This window comes from Macrobrachium nipponense, chromosome 42 (assembly GCF_015104395.2).
Source record: "Macrobrachium nipponense isolate FS-2020 chromosome 42, ASM1510439v2, whole genome shotgun sequence".
Classification (NCBI taxonomy): domain Eukaryota; kingdom Metazoa; phylum Arthropoda; class Malacostraca; order Decapoda; family Palaemonidae; genus Macrobrachium; species Macrobrachium nipponense.
Window position 1 is genome coordinate 11150453 of NC_061103.1, and position 23739 is coordinate 11174191.

Sequence of the window (23739 nt, forward strand, 5' to 3'; positions counted from 1 at the left end):
CACGGGATACGTCTTCTGAGGTATCTCAACGATTGGCTAGTCCTGGCGAGCTGCCGCTCGCAGTTGCTGCAGGACAGGGATCGGCTTCTAAAATTTTGTCAAGATCTGGGGATCGTGATAAACTACGAGAAGATGAAGTACCTGGGTATGCTGATCGATACGGTAGCAGCTCAAGTCCGCCCCGCAGACTTGAGGATCAGCAGATTCAGGGAGGCAGCCGGCCGGTTCCTGTCTCGGCAGGAACAGGCAGCTCAGCAATGGCAAGTCGTGATAGGCCACCTGTCGTCACTCGAGAAGTTAGTTCCTCACGTACGTCTTCACCTGCGGAGAAAGTGAGGCAGGACCTAGCCTGGTGGCTCGACGACAGGAACCTCTTAAGAGGAGTGCCTCTTCGCACTCCCCCCCCGGAGATGTTGATGTTTTCAGACGCATCTATTTTACCTAGCGAGGGAGATTCTGCTGTGGGCAGGTGCAAGGCGAGTCAAGATCCTGACGAGATTCATCGCAGGAGTCCAGAACGTCAGAGCGGACCTTCTCAGTCGACAGGACCAACTCCTGCCGACAGAATGGACTCTGCATCAAGACGTTTGTCGGGAGATATGGAAGTTGTGGGGACGTCCTCTGGTCGACCTATTTGCGACGTTGAGGACAAAGAGGTTGCCTCTTTATTGCTCCCGTGTTGGATCCAGGAGCGATCGCTATAGATGCACTGCTCTGGAATTGGACGAACTTAGACCTGTATGCCTTCCTGCCGTTCAAGATCATGGGGGAAGTCATGAGGAAGTTTGTGGCGTCAGAGGGGACGAGGTTGACCCTGATCGCCCCGATGTGGCCCGCAAGAGAATGGTTCACGGAGGTAATGTCCTTCCTTGTAGACTTCCCAAGGACGTTGCCCTGGAGGAGAGATCTACTCAAACAGCCCCACTTCAAAAGATATCACCAAAACCTCTCCGCTCTGGGTCTGACTGCGTTCAGACTATCGAAAAGTTGGCCAGAGCGAGAAGTTTTTCTAAAACAGCTGCAAAAGTGATCGCCAACGCAAGGAGGGCTTCATCGAGAGCTGTTTACTAGTCGAAGTGGGCTTCCTTCAGGGCATGGTGTAGAAAGGAGGGAATTTCCTCTTCCACTACCTCTGTGAGCCAAATAGCCAATTTCCTGCTATTTTTAAGGAATGTGCAGAATTTGGCAGTCCCTACCATCAAGGGATATAAAAGTATGCTGTCAGCAGTCTTTCGGCACAGAGGCCTAGACCTTACTGACAACAGAGATCTTCACGATCTCTTGAGATCGTTCGAGACGACTAAGATACCTCAGGCGAGGCCTCCTTCCTGGAACTTAGATTTGGTTCTAAGACTTTTGATGTCGAGTCCTTTCGAGCCTCTCTATGCAGCATCTCTTCGGAACTTGACAAACAAGGCTCTTTTCCTAACTGCTCTGGCGACGGCGAAGAGAGTTAGCGAAATTCAAGCCATTAGTAAACAGGTGGGCTTCAAAGGTGACAACGCTTTCTGCTCTTTGAGTCCCACGTTCTTGGCGAAAAACGAGAGCCCGTCTAACCCTTGGTCCAAGAGCTTCGAGATTAAGGGTATGACGAACCTTGTGGGCCAAGAACCTGAGAGAGTCCTGTGCCCTGTCAGGGCTCTCAAGTTTTACGTTCGCAAGACAAAGGAAGTACGAGGTCCCTCAGATAATCTGTGGTGCTCTGTGAAGAGTCCCGATTTACCATTATCCAAGAATGCTTTGGCTTTCTTTCTGAGAGACGTTATAAAAGAGGCTCATTCATCTTGCCAGAAGACTGATTTGAGCCTCTTGCGAGTGAAAGCTCACGAGGTCAGAGCTGTCGCAAACCTCGCTGCCTTCCAAAAGAACATGTCAATCAAGGACATCCTTGATGCCACCTTTTGGAGGAGCAATTCTGTATTCGCCTCACACTATTTAAGAGATGTGAGAACGATATACGAGGACTGTTGTTCTCTTGGACCATACTTTCTGCAGACAGTTTTGGGGGCTGGAGGTAGCTCTTTTCCTATCCCTTAGTTAAGAGTTAGGTTAGTTTTTAAAATGTTTTGTGTTTTTGGTTGTTGGTGAGATCTGTGAAGATCTTCTATTCATTAGGTTAGTTTTCAGGGGGTTTTGTCTAGTAGGTCAGGTGGTGGTCAGTTGCTTCATAGCCCTCATATGTATGGTTCGATGGTCTAGTCATCTTGTGGGCACACCCCGTTGACAGAGCATCCAGAGCCCACCAGCACTACCTTGCTGGTAACTCTGATTAAGCAGAAGCAGGCTTAGGTGACAGTAATCACGAAGTCAGCTATGCTAACAGGTGAGGAACCAAGATGTATATCATCTACTTAATTTAGTTTCCTAAAATCCTATTCTGTCTCTTCCCACCATCTGAAGGTGGGATTCAGCTATATATATACTGTCAGGTAAGTTTCATGAACAAAATGTTATTGTTATAATACAATTAAGTTTGTTCATACTTACCTGGCAGATATATATAATTAAGTGCCCACCCACCTCCCCTCAGGAGACAGTGGCACTGAGAAAATATGATAGAAAATGGTAATGGTTCCTGATATCGCCTCCCAGCGGCGGGAATGGGTACTACCACCTGGCCGCCCACTGCGTGTGCCGCGAGTTTTGAAATTCTGTCGGACTTCAGAAAATACAGCTATATATATATCTGCCAGGTAAGTATGAACAAACTTAATTGTATTATAACAATAACATATTTTGCCTTGCGTTATTTTACTACTGGTTGGTTCTAGTCATATACGCATGCTGTAGTTACCTCTACGGATGGCAACCGAGGTCTATTATTTTAAGGGCATTTAATCGGTACTCCCTGCAGCCTTCCAGGAGTTTCCGATTTATCTTTTACCATACAGTGGTTTAATATCACATATATAACATGTACTTAGTTAATGTTATGTTAATTAATCCTTACTTTTAGTTTTAAATTTGTCGTTCTATGTAACCCTGGATGCACAAAGTCTTATGTGGCCCATAGCCTACTCATTCAGGGGGTTCTGGAATGTACAAAAAAATAATTTGTCAGTAAGTACTCTATGCATAGTAAGTTACATACAGTAATATGCACCATACAGTGGTTTAATATCAACTGGTATGCATGTTGTAAATGATTGGTCTACACCCCCTGTTCAGCAGGGAGTGTACGTAATTCCATGAGGGACCTTGATCACTTATCCATGTGAAGAGATCTTGGTCACTTTTTTTTAGTATAAAACTTACTTAATGTATGTTAATACTACTATGTATAATTCCTTACCTTTAGTACTGTAGTTTACTGTTGTCGTGCTATGTTATGTAGTAGTAACCCTGGACAAAGTTTTATGTGGCCCCATAGCCTGCATCATGGAGGGGGTCCTGGTTTTCTGGAATGTACCAAAAAAGTATCAAAGTTAAGTCATGTATGTATGTTTAGTAAGTTACATACAGTAACCATACGTACAGTGGTTTATAACATGTATGTACATAATCAAACTTGGTTGGAAATTCCTGTAAAAAAAAGTTATGTACGTATGTAATACTGTATGTAAAAAACCTTAAAAACCTTACTGTTCATACTTTGTTACTACATGTTACATTTGATACGTATACTTTCCTGAAGGGTTTTTTTCCATCCAAAAATGGTGTTTCTACTTGTAGTTATCCCTTGATGACACTTGTAGTAATTTGTTAGTAACAACCTGGAGTTGTGTGAAAAATGTGGTTCTGGAAGGAAAAAGTAACAAAATTAGTGTACAAAATATACACTACAGAAAGTCGTGAATGCAATATGTACTATGCAGAGTAAGTTACATACAGTAATATGCACCATACAGTGGTTTAATATCACATATAACATGTAGTTTTGTACAAGTAACTTACCCAGCAGATATATACTTAGCTATAGACTCGGTCGTCCCGACAGAATTTCAAAACTCGCGGCACACGCGACAGGTAGGTCAGGTGATCCACCATTCCCGCCGCTGGGTGGCGGGGTCTGGAACATCTTCCCGTTTTCTAAGCCATAATTTCTCTGTCGGTTGAACGGACAACACCTATGTTCGTTCCTCCATCTTGGATTTCAACTCGTTTGCCGAGAATTTGGATTGGTTTTTTGGTGATGTATTCTGTTTTTTCTCTGGCTTGCATACGCTTATTGTGGACTGTTTTTCGACTTTGGTTTTGACTACTCTTTCACGATGTCTGACGCTAAGGCTTCACCTATGTTTAGAGTTTGCAGTAGGGAAGATTGTAAGGTTAGGCTGCCTAAATCGGCATTAGATCCTCATAGTATTTGCGCTAAATGCAGGAGAATGAATGTTCTTTTATTAACGTGTTGAATGCGAGAACCTTACGGAGCTGAATGGAAGGAATTATCATCATATGTTAGGAAGCTTGAGAGAGATAGAGTGAGAAAGGCTTCAGCTAGGTCATCTAGTAGATCTTGCTCCTTAGAACAAGAAATTAACTCTCCTTCTAACAATTTTCCCTTAGCCTCAGCTGCTTCTCCCTGTTCTGAATCCAAAGATTCTTCGTCAGAGAGGGAAAATGTAAAAGCTTCAATTAAGAAACTTCAAGCTCAGCTACGAGCTCTAAACCAAGGTAAGAGTGGTGATAGTGACTTGTGCAGTGTCCCCAGTGCAGTGGAGGGGGCGTCTGACCGGTTCCTCATTGCTCCTAGGCCTAGACCGCTTCCAAACTCCCAGGCCAGGGGAGGAGGAATGTCGAAAGCCGCAGGGAGGATGCAGAACATCCCCAACGGTCAGGCGTCCCTTCGGCAGATCCTGTTGTTAAGTCCCAGGCTGCCTCGGATTGCCGCAGAAAAGGCGTCCTAAAGGAGTGTTTTTCGGCCTCAGACTCTTCCTCTCCTAAACGAGGATGGAGTTCGGCCTCCCTTTCACGCCCTTTGAAGAGAGCCTGGAAGGCGCCTAAAGGAGACGCGGCTGACTCCAGCCCAGAGCGTTTTCCCGAGGATTGGCCTTCGGGACCTAAGAAGACTAGACAAGAGGAGCCTTCTCTTCAGGATCCTACGAAGAAGTTTTTGGTTAATCTGCAAGAGCAGTTAGCTTCTCTCGTAGGCTCTTTGCTAAGGACTCTACAAGGAGGAAGGATGTCGCTCCCTGTTAAGAGTTCCGCTAAGCGCCCCGCTTCGTATAGGAGAGAACCCTCACGATCTCCAGGGCGTTCATCGCCTTCGTCGAGAGACTCGTCTGATAGGAGTTGTTCTCCTGAGAGAAGAGCCCTTTCGCCCTAATAGGCTGTCTTCCCCGAAGCGCCCTCTGAGACGCCACGAATCGAGCAGAAGTCTCGATCGGTTTAGGTGCAAGGAACCGGAAAACCGATTTAGGTATCAGGATCCCTTGGGTCTGCAGGACCAGGAGCCAGACAGGCGCAAAGAGGCAGCAAGACGCAAGAAAGGGCGTCAAGAGCCTCTTAGAACACAGGATTCAGGACGTCAGGATTCTGCTAGAAGGCAGGAATCAGGACGCTATGAGCCAGGACGCCATGAGTCAGGGCGCCAGGAGTCAGGGCGCCAGGTGAGTCAGGGCGCCAGGAGTTAGGCCACGCCAGAAGGCAGGACGCCAGGTGAGTACGTTAGGCGTCAAGTGTTAGGGCCGCAAGAGCTGTTAAGCGTCAGGAATCAGGACGCGGGGATCTTTTCAAGCGCCCTGAATCAGGACGCCAGGAGCTAGCAAGCGCCACGAACCTGACGAACCTAGACAACAAGAGTCTAGTAGGCGCAAGAGTGTTTCCGACAGGCAGGAGCCTCACTCTTCGTATAGAAGTGCTAATGTTCCGCGCTCCCCTTTCTCGGGAAAGGAGTTCTTCTCCCGGGAAGAGCCAGATCACTCCAAAACGATCTCCTTCTGTGGATCAGTTGGACCAGGTATCGGAAGACGAAGAGCCAGTAGATGTAGCAGTTTCTGACTACAAGAGACTTTCTCTTTGCTGCTAAAGGAGTTCGGAGACTCCCTTCATCCTGCGGACCCTCCATTCACCCGGATCGTTGATGTCCAGCACTAAAGCTCTCAAGTCGTCTTCCTTCGTCAAGATGAGCCCCGCTCTTTGTATGAAACAAAAAGGCATTAAAGACTTTTTCAGAGTGGTTGACTCCAGAAGGGAAGCGGGGCAAGACAGTTTTTTTCCTGCCCTCCTTCCAAGTTAACAGGCAAACCAGGAAGGGGTGTACGAGACCAAAAGAACCACCGATGGGGTTAGGTTCTGCCTTCTTCCGCAGATGCGGATTTTGATTCCTTAGTGGACTTTTCTAGGAGGAAAGTCGTTGCTGTCTGCTAAGGCGACTTGGGGCATGTGTGAGCTAGACCACCTTCTAAAGGGCCTCTTTAAAACCTAGAAGTCTTCAACTTTATGGACTGGGCTTTGGGAGCGTTAGCGAAGAGAGCTCAGGACACTGACTTTGTTTCCATGGAGGAACTTTCGAGCGTCCTGGCTTGCCTGGACAGAGCGGTCATGGACGGTTCTGTGGAAGTTGCCTCTCTTTTTGGAACGGGAGTATTAAAGAAGAGATCTGTCTTTAGCTCTTTCTTAGCAAGAGCAGTATCACCTTTGCAAAGGACATCTCTTCTTTTTGCACCGTTATCCCCGCACCTTTTTCCACAAGAGACTGTTAGAGAGGTTTCTAAATCTCTTACGGAGAAGGCAACTCAGGATCTCCTCACGCACTCAGCCAAGAAGTTTAGGCCGGCAGTGCCTATAGAGAAAAAAGAGAAACCCTCTTTTGTTCAGCCCTTTCGGGGTGCCTCCTCTTCTAGAGCCCCTCTTAGAGGTCGCAGACCAGAGAGAAGGAGTAGACCATCTAGAAGGTCCTTCGGGAAGTCTAGATGAGCAGGAAGTCCTCCAGACGAAAGTAGGCGCCAGGCTACTCCACTTTGCCAAAGTCTGGGCGCAGAAGGGAGCGGACTCCTGGTCCCTCTCTATCCTGAAAAAAGGATACTTGATCCCCTTCAGGGAAAATCCTCCTGACGACAACTCCAAGGGAGTTGACCGCAAGATACTCGGATCCGGTCCGAAAGCTTGCTATGTTGCAAGCAGTGGAACAGATGATTTCCAAGGAAGCGGTAGAACTGGTTCAAGATCTCCAGTCTCCAGGATTCTACAATCGCTATCCTGGTACCGAAAGCATCGGGGGGATGGAGACCGGTTCTAGACATCAGTGCCCTGAATTTCTTTGTATTGAAGAAGAAATTTTCAATGGAGACGTCTTCCTCTGTTCTATCTGCTCTTCGTCCAGGGGACTGGATGGTGTCCCTGGACCTTCAGGATGCGTATTTCCATGTGCCAATTCATCCGGCAGCAAGGAAGTATCTGAGGTTCATGTTCCAAGGGAAAGTGTTCCAGTTCCGAGCGATGTGCTTCGGACTTTCGACTGCCCCGCAAGTCTTTACGGACATCATGAAGAATGTAGCTTTTTGGCTACATCTGGAAGGGATCAGGATCTCGTTATATCTGGACGATTGGCTAATAAGAGCCCAATCGGAGAAAAAATGTCTGGAGGACCTATTAGTTACTCTAAAGTTGACAAAGTCCTTAGGACTTTTAGTAAATCACGAGAAATCCATGCTGACTCCCCAGCAGAGTATTGTCTATCTGGGGATTCAGATGGATTCTCGGGATTTTCTAGCGTATCCTTCGCAGGAAAGGAGAGAACGCTGCTTAGAAAAGGTGTCAGTCTTCTTAAGGAAAGAACATTGTTCTGCGAGGGAATGGATGAGCTTACTGGGGACCCTCTCCTCGATGGAACAGTTCGTTTCCTTAGGAAGACTTCACCTACGACCCCTTCAATTTTATCTGAAGGAGAAGTGGGATTGGAAGTCCAACAATCTAGGAGATACATTTCCAATCTCGAAAGGGATCAAGGAGAATATCCGGTTGGTGGTTAGATCCACAGAAACTAAGCAAGGGAATCTCCCTTCGCTTACAGAACCCTCGCCTAGCGTTGTTTGCAGACGCCTCAGATTCAGGGTGGGGAGCGACCCTAGGTTCGCAAGAAGTGTCAGGCACTTGGGAAGGAGAACAAGTGTCCTGGCACATAAACAAGAAAGAGCTAACAGCCATTCATCTAGCTTTGGTTCATTTCGAGGAACAGGTCTCAGGTCTGGGGATTCAGATTCACTCGGACAACACAACAGCCCTCGCTTATATAAAGAAACAAGGGGGGACGCATTCCTTTTCCCTGTACGAATCAGCAAAGGATCTGGCTGATTTGGGTGCACAGGAAAAGGAAGATCTCTCTCCTCACAAGGTTTGTGCAGGGAAGAGAAAAATGTCCGGGGCAGATTTGTTAAGCAGAAAAGAACAAGTCCTACCCACGGAATGGACTCTCAATCCTCAGATTTGCCAACAACTTTGGCATCTGTGGGGAGGCCCAATATAGACCTGTTCGCGACCAACAAGAATCCACAGATTAGAAACCTATTGCTCCCCGATCTCGGATCCTCAAGCAGTAGCAGTAGACAGCTTTCTGCTAGATTGGACGGGCTTGGACGCATACGCCTTCCCTCCTTTCAAGATAGTAGGAGAAGTATTGAGGAAGTTCGCTTGCTCGGAAGGAACAAGAATGACCCTCATCGCTCCCTTCTGGCCGGCTCTCGATTGGTTTCACAGAGGTGCTGGAGTGGTTAGTGGATTTTCCAAGATCGCTTCCACTAAGGAACGATCTTCTCAAACAACCCCACTTCGACAGGTTTCACAAAACCTCCCCGCTCTAGTCTGACCGCCTTCAGACTGTCGAAGGACTTGTCAGAGCAAGGGGCTTTTCACGAGAAGTGGCGAAGGCTATTGCAAGAGCCAGAGAGTCTCACTTCTAAAAGTATATCAGTTCGAAGTGGGAGTTGTTTAGAAGAGGGTGTAAGGGAAGAAAATATTCCTCCCTCCAGTACCTCTGTAACTGAAAATCGCAGATTTTTCTCTCCATAATTGTGAAAAGACTGTAACCTGGCAGTTTCAACAGTGAAGGGTTACAGAAGTATGCTGGCCTCAGTTTTTCGACATAGAGGAATAGATCTGACGAATAATAAAGATCTTCATGACCTTATAATGTCTTTTGAGACCACGAAAGAACATGTAATCAAGAAGCCTAGCTGGAACTTGGATGTGGTCCTCAAGTTCCTAATGTCGGAAAAATTTTGTACCGTCTCACGCAGCTTCGTTTAGAGACTTAACGAGAAAGTCATTATTCCTTTTTGCGTTTGCAACAGCCAAGAGAATTAGCGAGTTGCAAGCTTTGGAAGGTAAAGTGGGGTTTAAGAAGGATTCAGCGATTTGCTCCTTTAAACCATTTTTTCTAGCGAAAAATGAAATCCCTCAAAGCCTTGGCCAAGAAGCTTTGAGATAAAAGGACTATCTTCATTAACAGGGAGAGAACTAGAAAGGACTTTGTGTCCAGTCAGGGCACTCAAGTTCTACCTGAGAAGAAGAAGTTGCTGAAGGTACAGAAAGAAAGTCTTTGGTGCTCTGTAAGAGATCCGAAAAAGAGCGATTTCTAAGAACGCCCTTACATACTTCATAAAAGATGTAATAAGGGAAGCTCACCTTAAGTGCGAAGAAGAGCATCTCAAGGTTCCTCAGAGTGAGAGCTCATGAAGTGAGAGCCATAGCTACGTCTATGGCATTTCACAGAACATGGTCGCTTCAGGCTCTTATAGAGTCGACATTTTGGAGATGTAATTCGGTGTTCGCCTCGAATACCTAAGAGACGTTTAAAATTTCGTACGTAAAAGTGCTTTTGCTCTGGAGCGTATGTTTCGGCGAATTCAGTGCTGGGAGAAGGGGCTGAGGCTAATCCTTCCTATTAGTTTAAGGCTTAATTTACTGTTTATTGGTGGTTGTTTTTATTGGTTAATTGTCAGAGGGAATAGGGACCCTCTTACGATTCATAGATTGTAACAATACTAACCATGGTCAGGTGATCGGATTGGCTTCAGTGCTCTTTGTGATTTGTTTAATAACCTTAACTCTGTCATGTAAGAGGGCGAGTCTCCATTGATATGACAAAGGTCAAGGCTCTACCATGTAAGTGGGTCAGCCCCCATTGGTACGATCCAGTATAGGCTCTGTCGCGTAAGCGGGCTAGCCCATTGACACGATCCACGAGTTATTCAACCATAGGTTCATTCCTCCGTTGAAACTCTTGAGGCTAGCAGACTCATCGACAGTAGTCATGAAGTCTTCAGCCCAATAAGGTAGGAACTATGGATTATGTTATCCAAGAACATAGGTTGTTTTTTCCCTGTTTTTTAATGTATTTAGTTTAAGTATTATTTTATTTTTAGCTGTCTCTTGCCCGCCACCAAGGGTGCCAATCAGCTAAGTATATATCTGCTGGGTAAGTTACTTGTACAAAATGATATTGTTAAGATACAATAAAGTTTTGTACATACTTACCTGGCAGATATATACGATTAATGGCCCACCCAGCCTCCCTCAGGAGACAGGTGGAAGAGAAATTATGGCTTAGAAAAACGGAATAGTTCCAGACCCCGCCACCCAGCGGCGGGAATGGTGGTTCTGGAGAGGGAGGCTTCAACCTTCCGGGACACCAGTGGTAGCTTACACACTCCCCCTGAAAACCCCCCCAAGAGGCGGCGCGAGTGCTAAACCACGCCCCCCTTGGGCGTGCTATCAGAGACGAGCGGGTTGACTCGGCAAAAGTAGTCACAATTTTGAAGTTGACTTCGGCATAGAAGGTTCTCTTTTCCCTCCCGCTCTGCCCACTGCTAAAATATGAGAGGCAAATTCTTTCCTACGTGGATGTTCATCGGCTGAGTGACGACTCCAGCGAAGAGGAGAATGTAGACCGTAACAAAAAACGTCCACAATCGACTGCAGGAAGTGAAATGCCTTCAAATTCTGATATCGTGAATATGTTACTCCAACAGAATCAAACTCTCATGAAAATTATTCAGAAAGGGTAAGGTTTTAAATTCTGTTTACAACGAAACCGGCATATGGAAAGCAGCGGAGTTAGACTTATGACGTCACAAATGCAAATGGCGGCCCACATACGTAAGTTTGTTGTTATTGTTTTGAATGGTTAAAGCAGCCAGTTCCGAACGTAGCGTAACTGCTTGTAAGTAGCGTAAGCAAAGCATGCCTGCATGATTACTACATGAAATAATGGTAGAAAACCAACTAAATGCTCCATTTATATATAAACAAGCTTATAACTAGGTATACAATACAAATTGCTTGCTTGACACATCAAAACCACGTAGCTTAATAGGTAGTAGGCTAGGCACAGGTAAGTTAGGCTGTTCGAGTTCACGTTTTCATTTTAAACCTATCGATGCTAGCCTAGGCCCTGGGGGCGATCTGCAAAAGGGTTTCATAGGAAGCATGTCTAGATATGTTAATAATAAACAGATACATACCTTACATAGTCACTTAATAAGGCCCTGAATTAACCTAAGAGGGCTATTTGAGTCGTGACAACCCTTTGCTTGACTTCAGCCTTCTAGGTCCGCTGCTGTCCATATTTACGATACCTGTTGAATAAACCACTTTAATTAAAGGTTGGTAAATAAATCACTGATATAAAAACATTCAACTCGGCAGCAAGAAGTGGTTCACCTGCTAAGAAGAATGAGGCTCCCCCTCCTACTAAACCGCTCGAGACGATCACCTGAATTACCTGAAAGGTGCAAATTTAGACCTCTTTTGTTTCCTTTTATAATAATGAAGATGAAAGTGATTATGAAGATTTCAACCTTTTACCTTCCATAAACCCATTCCTTCATATATTTCCACCAATTTCAAAGCTGAACCATCTTTTCATAGAGAAGGGAAAATTCAATTGAATAACTCACTAGTAGCATTAACTTTCAGTGAAGGCCATAGTGATAACATTGATAAATTCTTTGTAAAGTAGTCAAAATAAGGAGTTTTCAGACTTTTTTAAATTAATAAATACTCCAAAGTTGAATTTCTGGCTGAAGGTAAGATATTTGATGACACCACAAGAGAAAATTTTTCTATGACATAGAAAATATTAAGAATAGTATTTCTGCCTTTCAAGGGCATGCAGCACTGGCACACATAGTGTACCCCTCCAAAGTAAATGACATTGAGTTCTTGTCCAAGATTATTATTGGTCCCCTAAGGAAGAGCATAGACCTTATACAAAATTTGATAAGGAATTTCAGAAGTAGAGCACTTCCTAGATACCTCAAGGAAGAGATAAGAGATCCTCATAATCAAAGCAGACATTAAAGAAGTTTGGAATTTAACTGAAGACCAAAAAACAGCCATTGCTGCCTGCTTTCGTAAGGGTCCCCTCCTCAGAGGAGGGGCAGCAAACTTCAGGGGTAGGAAATTCAACTTTGGGGGCAGATTTCAGGGAAGAAGGTTCAGTTTCCTCAAAGGTAACCCTAGCTTTAGATTCAAGTCTCAGCCGCTTAGAAGAGGTAATAGGCGAGGTGGGTACAGGGGGGGAGGTCCCAAAATGGACAAGCGAATAGTTCAGGAGCCAGAGAAAGGAAATAAAAATAAATCATTCTCTATCCTAGAAATTGAGCCTTGCTCCACACCAGGTCAAAGAGAGGTTTTTTCAGCACTAGTTTTTTATGCACCAGAGCACAATAAGCTTCACTCAGCGCCAGACCAAGATGTTTGCTCAGCACCAGAACATGAGTTTTTCTCGGCACCAGTTGATAACGAGGTTCACTCGCACAGTTTGATAATGACGATTTGCTTTCCGCACCAATTAATAATGAGCTTTGGCCCGCACCAATTAATAATGAGCTTTGCTCCGCACAGTTAATAATGAGCTTTGCTCTGCACCAGACCACCATGACATTGGGCCTAATGCTATAAATAAGGATAGAAGTCAAGAGACCTTGCCTTTGAACTCAAACCCAATGAATAATACTCCCAGAGGCCCCCAGCGAGTAGGATAGGTAAGTCATTACTAATGAACATTGATAGTTGGAGAAAGCTTCCTAATGCCTCTTTTGCTTGTAGAATTATCAATGAAGGGGTGAGAATTCCATTTAATAATAAACTAAAAGCCCAGAGATCATTAAAAAGGGTAGGTAAAGATAGATTTTATTCAACTAACAAGCGGAAAATATTGGAAAGAGAATGTGACAGACTGCTAAAACTAGGAGTCATAGAGCAGATCCCCAGAACTTCCTTTTACTTTTCCAACCACATATTTTATAAATTAAAACCAGATGGAACAGTAAGACTAATCTTTGATATGAAGGTGCTTAACACCATGATAAGAAAACCTTCCTTTACCATGCTTAAGGCCAATACAATATTTCCCTATCTACATCTAAACTCTTGGGCCTGCAAACTAGATTTAAAAGATGCTTATTGGCACATTCCATTACATACAAGTAGCCAGAAATTTCTAACCTTCAAGCTAGGTAAAAGGAAGTTCAAACATGGACTGTGGTACCCTTTGGACTAAAGACAGCTCCTTATATATTTTCAAAGATAATGTACACGGTGATCAAGTATATTAGAACTACATACAAACATCTTAATATTCAACTATCTTGATGACATTCTCATATTAGCAAAAGATTATTTAAAATGTAAAAATCACATTCAGTTAGTCATTAGGATATTGTCAGACTTAGGATGGAATATCTCTTTTAAAAATCTACAATTGAACCGGCTCAAAGAATTGAATTTTTAGGAGTGCGTTACAATATGATTAAGAAAACTATGAATCCCATTCAGAAAAACATAGAGAAGTGTATCAAATTGGCCAAAGCTTTCTCCAACTCTGTTAAATCTGACCTTCACTCCTATCAGATGTTAATTGGAGCCTTAAATTTCAGTGCTTCCTATACAAGCTGGGGAAGATTCCATCTTAAATATCTCCACAGATACCACAGTTATTTTAATTCAGGGTACAAAATCATTCCACACTCCTTCAAAAAATACCTAAAGCCATGGGAACTGAGACAAATGTACAGAGAGGTTAACATTCCAAAACCACAAATAGATGCAGAACTTTTCACAGATGCTTCCAACCAGGGTTGGGGAGGAGCATTAGTAATAGCGGGTAAAATACTCTCAATAAATGGAACTTGGACACATGAAGAATCCTCCCTTCACATTAATGTAAGAGAGTTATTAGCGTGCTTCTATTCTATGGAACACTTCACTACAAGGTTATACAACAAAGTAGTCTTAATTCATGTAGATTCAAAGGTTACAAATTGTTGGCTAAGGAAGCAGGGTAGTATCAGAAACAAGGTAGCTCATGAACTTGTCAGGAAAATACTAAGTAACATGAAGGATCATAACATACAGATAAATTCCAGATGGATCAGGGGAGTAAGTAACACCATTGCAGACTCACTTTCCAGAGACCTGGGTTCAATCCACACAGAAAACTTGCCTCAGTGACAGTCTATTCTCCTTAATCTGCACCGACTTCAATTTCAACCCGGAAATAGATCTGTTCTCAAATGGCTTCAATACTAAGTGCAAAAAAGTTTTGTTCATCTCTTCCAAACCAAAAAGCCATCTCAGCAATAATGCACTTACGATTAGCTGGAAGGGACCAACACCTCTCTATGCCTTTCCACCAGGATTCTTACTACACACAAAGTAGCTTTTAAAATCTATAAAGAATGCAATAATAACATGCTTTTCTGTACCATATCGCAGGGGACAGAACCATGGATTCCATTAGTGAGGTCAGTTTCGAAGCAGCACAAACTATATACTGTGAAGATAGAAGACTACCAGATAGTTCTCAAGGACTGTATCTCACCCTCAGCAAAAAGCTCCCAATCAACTTTGATCGCCTTCAAAATTTAAAGGACCAGCTCCCAAATGTCTTTCTCTGAGGTTTGCACCAAAATTGCTATCAGCTGAGGGACAGCTCCATGCACAAGTATGAAAACCTGTATAACATTTTTAAAAGTTTCATTCATAAGGAGTATGGAAGCGACAACAAATTCCCCCTGTTAGCAATTATTTTATTTTTCAATCACCTTATAGACAAGGGACTGGCTTACAATACCCTGAAGAGCTACAGAGCAGCTTTAGTCCTATATTTTGTCAGGATATTTCCAGGTTACTGTCGTGCAGAAGACAAATATGTCAAAGCAATGATATCGGGGGTGAATAGAAGGAAGCCGAGCAAACACTCACCAGTTCCTGGCTGGGATCTAGACAAAGTAATTTCGTTTCTCAACACCACAAGAGATAACTCTACCTACTACTGACACAGAAAAACCTTATTTCTAGTAGCCTTAGCTTGCCCTTTAAGAGCAAATCAATTTAACAATCTCTGCATTTCCAGGAGCACCTTCACCCCAGAACACATTGTCCTACGGAACCACCCTTCCTTCATGGCCAAAAACCAAAAGAACAACTACACACCAATAGAGATCAGCTTTAGAAAGCTTCCTAACAGACCAAAAATATGTCCAGTCAGACAATTGAACTTCTATTTGGAATACACAAACAAAGTCTGTAGGGTAAGCAAACATAGCAGGAAAGACCACATATGGCTAGATGAACACTTCAAGATAATGTCTTTACAAAAAATGAGACAACTTTTTAGGGAGTGCATTTTCAGAGCCGACCCAAATGCAACTAAACAGTCAACTAATTTCCACTCTATAAGGGGTCAAGCTTCATCAAGACTGCTATACAATGGTATATCTTTACAAGAAATCATGTCCAGAATGAATTGGAGAAGCGACTCTGTCTTCAGCTCTACTATGCTCTCCTCGGCTTACAGGGTGCTTTCGATGCTGTGTCGCTGGACTTCATCTTCAAGCCCCTGAAGCATCGGCCTAGCTACCACTGGTGAGTCCGGAAGGTTGAAGCCTCCCTCTCCAGAACTGTAAGTTTACTTGTGAACGAAGGTTCTGGAGTGGGAGGGGTGAGACCTTCCGGACTCAAGGTCTGGGTCACCCTCCAACCCTTCCCCCGGGAGCCGAGGAGACCATGTAACTAGGAGAGGATATTCTAACAAACTTCATAATCCAACAGAGTAGGTTATATATACAAGAATACATACATACAATCACTATTATTCCAGAGAAAACAAACTAACTGCAATCTTTCATTATTATTTATTTCACCGAAACAGCACAAGAAGATTGACCTTACTAGTAAAAAAGACCTTTTGTGTTCAACAAATTTGCACCTTCACAGTAATTTCTTCATAACTTGAACAGCCTAAGGTAAGCTCAACCACTTCTGTGTTAGTTTTTGTGCTTTAACAACTTCAAAAATGTGACTACTTTTGCCGAGTCAACCCGCTCGTCTCTGATAGCACCGCCCAAGGGGGTGGGGGCCGTGGTTTAGCGCTCGCGCCGCCTCTTGGGGGGGTTTCAGGGGGAGTGTGTAAGCTACCACTGTGAGTCCGGAAGGTCTCACCTCCCACTCCAGAACCTTCGTTCACAAGTAAACTTACAGATCACTGACCTACCTGTCGCGTGTGCCGCGAGTTTGAAATTCTGTCGGGACGACCGAGTCTATAGCTAAGTATATCTGCCAGGTAAGTATGTACAAAACTTTATTGTATCTTAACAATATCATTTTAAAACTTAATTTAGAAATTCCTTACATAACTTACCAACTTTTAGTGAGTCTCAAATCTGTTACCTAGGTTGTGGGAGATGGAGGTGGAGGTGTAGAGCATTCATGATAAGGATGCATTCCAAACAAACCTAACTTCAGTGTGCTTTATCACAGATAACAGGCTAGGATGATGGGCAGTCTGAATGAAGAATTAATATTAAAGGACAGTATGTAATCACTTAGGTGTACAAAATTTATTCTACGTATGCAAACATTAAACACAACTGAGAATTCCTTACCTTCAGCAAAATGAAGACATGTAGGCTATGTAGAGGTCTGGTTTAATGTAGTCACAGGTGCATGCCAGTCGGAATGATACTGTAATACATATGATTATAGTATGTATGTTACATACATAACATGGTTATTACATATGTAATAATAAAAACATTAATCAAAAAAAAAAAATGTCCTTACCAAATTCTAGTGGTTGGCTTGCTTACTGGGATGGGCATATGGTAGATGAGTGGGTGGCTGGGCTATGGAGTGGGATGGGCAGGTGCTTGGGAGTCTGGAATGATAAAAAATATATAAAAGATAGAGTTTACTACTGTAACTACTGCACATGTTATTACTATTTGACATATGTAGTGTGTAATATACGTATGATACAATATAAAAAATGAAGAAAATTCTTTTACCTGAAGGATGGGAGAGGTGATACTACTCGTATCAACTGATTTGGGCTCTGGAGAGGTGATACTACTCGTATCAACTGATGAGGGAGGGAACATCTAGATCTGGAAGAATGATAGGGTACATAAATATAAGGTGCATATGTACATTTTAATAAAATTTCTATTAGCAATTTATAAAACATTTTTATACAAATTTGTAAGGATTCCTTACCTGATGAATAGGGCGAGGCATCAAAACCATGGAAAGGCTCAGGGTCATCTGGGTCGCTGTCACTATCAAAGGGGTCTGAAATGAAAAAAAAAAAAAATAATAAGGTTATGCAACATCAAACACATTGTACCACTATGTAAGTTAGGTGTACGTAGTATGTAGGGTGTAAACAATTTCCAACATGAAAATGAGAAAAATGAAATTGCTTACCTGATTGTACACGTACAGGTGGACGGGCTGCTACAGAGGGTCCAGGTACAGGGGGATCTGGAACTGTCACAGGTAGTACAGGGAGATCTGGAACTGTCACAGGTAGTACAGGGGGATCTGGAACTGTCACCACTTCTGCAATAAAATTACAAATGATGAAAATTAATGAAGTTACAATTTACTCTTACATTTAGTTGTTACATTAAAAAATTAACACATTTTATATGCTACACTATGTAAACACGTAAATTAGTAAAACAGTTCAGAATTCCTTACCAGGACTAGGAGTGGGAGGTGGTGGTACTGGAGACTTGTGAAAGAAAGTGTTCAAGCCTGGACTGCACACTTCTCTTCGTCTGCTTCTCCTTCAGGGTCTCCTTGTAGAAAAGTTACTAAGTCTAACATTCCACGTTTTATTTGTCAAAACCTTGCAAACGTTAGGGTTTTCTGCTCAAAAGAAGCCAAGGCTCTCTCCAGATGAGTAAAACCCTCTGACAAGACTTCACAGTAATGACCTGGCTTTTGGCTCTGGTGCCGCCTCTCTTCCTCAATCATTTGCTGTTCAAGTTCAAGTAAGTCCTCTGTAGACAATTCCTCTCCATGGGATGCCAGCAGCTCTGTTACATCATCAGGTTCAAGATCTAGTTTCAGCCTCTTGCTTAGCCCTACAATCTCCTCGTCACAGTCTCGACGTCTTCTGCCTGGTCAAAGCCTTCAAAACTGTGCACAAACTGTGGACACAGTTTCTTCCAGGCCCCATTTAAAGTGGTCGTCTTCACCTCGTCCCAAGCACTTGCAATATTTTTCACTGCATCAGCAATGTTGTAGCCCTTCAGATTGCTTCAGTGTCAAACTCCTTGTTAGCTTCTATGGCCGTCCCCAAAGGCAAAAGTATAGGTCCTTCTAAGGTAGTAAGCCTTGAAATTAGCTATACTCCCTGGTCCATTGGCTGTATCAGTTTTTTGATGTGGTAGGTAGGGGGTGGGAGGTACACCACCTTCACATTAGGGTGCCAATGTCGCTCAAATTTTGAAGGGTGACCAGGGGCATTGTCCAGGACTAAGAGGGCCTTAAAAGGCAGACCCTTCGAAGTCATTACCGTTCCACTGCTGGCACGAAATGGTCATTGAACCAATCTTCGAAGACCATCAAGGTAACCCAAGCCTTCTTATTTGATTTCCAAATCACAGGGAGTTGACTCTTGAAAATGCTCTTGAATGCCCTGGGATTCTCGGCCAAATACACCAGCAAGGGCTTCAGTTTCAAATCACCACTTGCATTGGCCCCAAAACAGCAAAGTCAGTCGCTCCTTTCCAGCTTTATGGCCAGGTGCTGACTTCTCCTCCTTGGAAAGGTACGTTCGATTTGGCATTCTTTTCCAAAATAATCCAGTCTCATCCACATTAAAGACTTGGTCAGCCGTGTAGCCACCATCCTTAATTATCTCGGCCAAACCACCAGGAAACAACTACCTGTGCTTCGCTATCAGCACTAGCAGCTTCACCTTGCAGCTTCACATTATGCAAATTTGCACGAGCCTTAAAACGGTTAAACCAACCTCTACTCGCTGTAAAATTTACCACCACCAAGCACTTGCCTTCTCCAAAACTTTTTCACTACTGCCTCATGCAGCGCTCTAGCCTTCTCTTGGATCACAATTAAGCTCACGGGAACACGTCGCTGGTTTTCTGGTCCTCCTGCCAGATCATCAGGAGCTTCTCCATTTCAACAATGCTCTGGGTACGTTGCTTCTCGTTTATCACCGTTGACTTCATCGGTGCAGCATCCTTAACGTGCTTCAGAATACGTTCCTTGTCCTTCACAATGGTTACCACCGTGGTCCTGCTCAAGCCTAAAGAACGGCCTATTTCGGTGTTAGTTTCTCCCTTCCCAAACCGCTTCACCACGTCATATTTTACCTCCATCGTGATGACCTTCCTCTTCTTGGATGAACTATCATCGGAGGAAGTACTTTGGCGTTTAGGAGCCATTGTAAATTTGCGAAAATGGCAAGGAAAATCAGCAACGTATTAGCACCACCAACCGACTGAACTTCAGGCAGACACGCGATTGAAGTGGCGTCCTTTGGTATTGTTACGCTTAGCGTCCTCGACCGTTTGAGGTTGTTGTTCGGTCAATTTACCATATAGTTTAATAGCGTTAATTAATTTATGCGCCTCCGCTCAAAAACTAGTTCTGCGTATGAGGTATCGTTAAAAAGCATAACAAAACGTTGTAACCTTGGAATTTGCGTTGTAATCTAACCAGAAACTTAGTTTTTTTAATTATGTACTGGAAACAAGCAATGATTTTTTCATTATTTGCGCTTTTGGACTGTTTTAAACTGCGCATCCCAAGCTAGTGTATTCATTCGCCCGCAAACTAGTTCCGCATATGCGGCGTCACTAAAAAAATTTAAAAAATACGAAAAAAAAAAAGTGTCGAAAATCATCATAACCTCAAAATTTTTGTTGTAATGTAACCAAAAAAATATTTTTATTATATACTGTGCTAAACTATAAAGGATTTTTATCATAGCATGCGTTTTTTAAAAGCGTCGTTAACTCGGAGCGTCGGAAGCGTCAGCGTCGTAACCTCGGAATGTCGTAAGCCGGAACCGTCGTAAGCCGGGGACCACCTGTACATTGAAGTGATTTGTTTTGGATCATGACTTCTCTACGCCCTCCTGTACCAACAATTGCAGGGACTGAAGGGCGTAAGTGCGGGAAATTCAGAAGTTTCCAGAAGAATTGATCCTTATATTTTGTATGCTCGGTGCCGAGGGCGCTCGCGCCTAGCCATGTATTTTGGGGTGAAAATGTGTAAGTGAAAATTGTAAGCAAGTACTCTTTTTCATTTATATTTTTGCCCTGTGCGCTCGGTGCCGAGGGCGCCAATGCGCTCGGCACGAGCCCTTTATTTTGTATGAAAGTGAAATTGCAACTGCAGTATTCTTCTTCATTTTCATATATTATTTTGATTGCATCATATTCATTGGATCAATGTTTCCGCTCTTACCCGGGAATTGATCCTTCCCCTTTTAATTTGTGTGAAAGTGAAATCGCAAGTGCAGTATTCTTTTTCATTTTCATATATTATTTTGATTGCATCAATTCATCATGGATCAAGGTTTCCGTTCATAATCGGGATGGATCCTTTCCCCTTGCGCTCGGTGCTGAGGGTGCGAATGCGCTCGACCCGAGCCCTTTATTTATGTGAAATTTTGGGTGGAAATGTGTGAGTGAAAATTGTAAATAAGTACTCTTTTTCATTTATATTTTTGCCCTGTGCGCTCGGTGCCGAGGGCACGAATGCGCTCGGCACGAGCACTTTATTTTTGTGTGAAGTGGAATCGTAATTGCAGTATTCTTTTTCATTTTCATATATTATTATTGATTTCATCAATATTCATTATGGATCAAGATTCCGCTCAGACCAGGAATTGATCCTTATGCCCTTGCACTCGGTGCCGAGGGCACGATTGCTCTCGGTCTGTGCCGTATATTGTTGGGTGCAGTGGGTGCTGTGCGGGGGTGGGGAAGCAGGGGCCTGCCCCCCCCCCCCCCCACCCCCCCCCCCCCCCACCCCCCCCCCCCCCAGCTCCCGCGGATGGCCCTTCCCCTTTGGGGGGTGGGGGGGTTATCCAGGTCCTTCTCCTCACCCGATCTGTCGAGCGCGGAGGAGGGCGCTCGGTGCCCCGACATACAATTGTATTCGGGGGTCTGCTGCTCGTCCCCCCCTAACCACTCTCTATTGCTTCCGCAGGTATTACTGCCACGAGGGATAACCTTGGTCAAGTGTGGGCATCCTTCGGTCTGCACCTAAAAGATTTAATATAAATCTCTGTTGACAAATTTTCGCAAAGCGAAGGTCATGTTCATTCATGCATGCGAGAATCCCTTCAACCCGAGGCTAAAGTCCGTGATTGTAGGGCAGAGATACGGTTAGTCAATCAATCCCACAGGGGAGAGAGACGTAACCGACCGCGCATGACAGACACCCAGCTGGAACTGAGCTCGCTTGCAGCTCTCCGACCGTGAACTGGCTCTAGTCACAGCAGTGTACGTGCGCCGCCTCGCACTACTCTGCTTTTGTTTGTTTTCGTTATCATGCCTACCCTGGCCGTCTGCCCTTCGGTTTTGTTATATTGTTGCGGCAATAGGCCAGTTCTGGTTTTGTCCTGGTTAGGGCCATCCTTATCGTGTGGCCCTACCTGTTTGTTAGGTGTTTTGATGTTCATTCTCTTCCCATCTATTCCCTTTTCCCCCCCCCCCCGTGTTAGAGCATGATTTTACATTAGTTTTAAGTATTTATTATTTATTTGTGTATGTTTTTGTCTTTGGGTGTTCGTGTTGGCTAGCCTACCACGTAGGTTTCCCCTGCACCTTCCTCGCGGTCCAGTAACCGCGGGGAGCCGCTGGTCATGTGATCGTCACCCCTCCCGACCTACCTTTCCCCCCCCCTCCGCTCGGGGCCCCCGGCCCCCAATAGGTGGGGGTTTGCTCTCGCTCAGGTTGTCCCAGACGACCGACCAGAGTCTCTGCGTGGGGGTGTGGAGGGGGGCCCTCTCAGCTTAGGGTCGGTGGGTGTCGCTTCTCAGCCGACCTTTCTTTGGAGTTGGCGGTAGTCTGGCCTGGGCGTGCTCAGCTCCTCCCGCCTCTTTGAGTGTATTCACCCTCCGCCTTAGACATTCCCTCCCCCCTATGGTGGGTTGCATTCCGGCCTCTCCGGCATCGTCGAGGGTTTTGTTTTCGGGAGGTTGTAACCCTCCCTAGGCGGAGATAATAGTATTCATTTTTTATTAATTTTTCATTTAATTAGTACATTGAACCTCCGGGTTTCATTGCTGCCCGGGATAGCCCGTTGCTAGTGCCTTTGTATTTCATTCGTCCCTGGTCGGGTAGCTTCATAGGAGGTTCGGGTTACCCGGCCCCCCGGAATGTATTGTCCTCCGGGCTACTACGTTCCGGGTTAATTTATATGCGCTTAGCACGAGTTCCGGGATGCATATGTCTCTTTAGTCGGGTCACCCCGGCACAATATTCATGTTTCCTTGAGCGTCTCATACTTATTACATGGCGATACTCATGTATCATTACATTTACAGGCCACCAATGTCTGGTTGCCGGCTCGTAATGCCGTCTCCAGGATCCTTGCGGGCACGATGTTTGCCGGGGCCATGCCCCCTGCGCTGTGCTGATAGAGAACTCCGTAGTTTGGCATCACGAGAACTGTTTTGCTTGCTACGAGATGGTAGCTCGGTTTACTTCTTTGGTAAGTTACCTGTTCCCTGCGCTTCTACCTTTAATGTGGTCTTTGTGATAGTATAATATCTTAGTGTACTTTTAGCCCTATCGTCTCCGATAGCATAGTAAGTTAAGTTCAAGGTTAACAATTATTTCGTTTCTTACAGGCGGATCAGTCTGCAAGGATGCTGTCTCTCCACCCTCAAGGTTTGGGTAGGAGGCTTTGGGCGGAATGTTGGGAAGGCGAGGCCTTACATCCTTTCCCAGGACATGACGGCTTTAATCTTCCCGGCAGGAAAACAAACCGCCTACGTGGACCCAGAAGTTGCAGCTCCAATAATTGATACTATTCAGGAACTGGTATCTCAACAACAAGACGAGGAGTTACCGGAGCTTGTGTTGGGAGGAGTGCCACTTCCGGTTACCGAAGATGTGCCCATTTCACCGAATATGGGTATTGGTAAGAGCGTTGATGAGGCTAGCTTCCAAGTCCTCAGGGTCATTCCTTGAGTACTTCTAACTCTTCCACTGCTTCTTCTTCTAAATTATTCCAAGGTTTCACCGGGGGATTGCCTCCTTCTAGGTCGCAACCCTCCTCGGTGATACCTAAAGTAAAGAAACTTCAGGCAAAAACACTGCAAAAAAGAGCTTCAGTACCAAAAGCATCATATGACAACCTCCCTAAAAGTGTTCCGGCATCCCATACTGGAGGTACTTAACCCAGACAGAAGTCCCTGTCAAATCCCTCTAAACCAAGGTCAAAGGAGGGGAAATCTTACCATTCCCCTTCGAGCCCCTTACCATCAACTTCTAAGGGCCTGATACCTCATAAGGTACCAAAGGA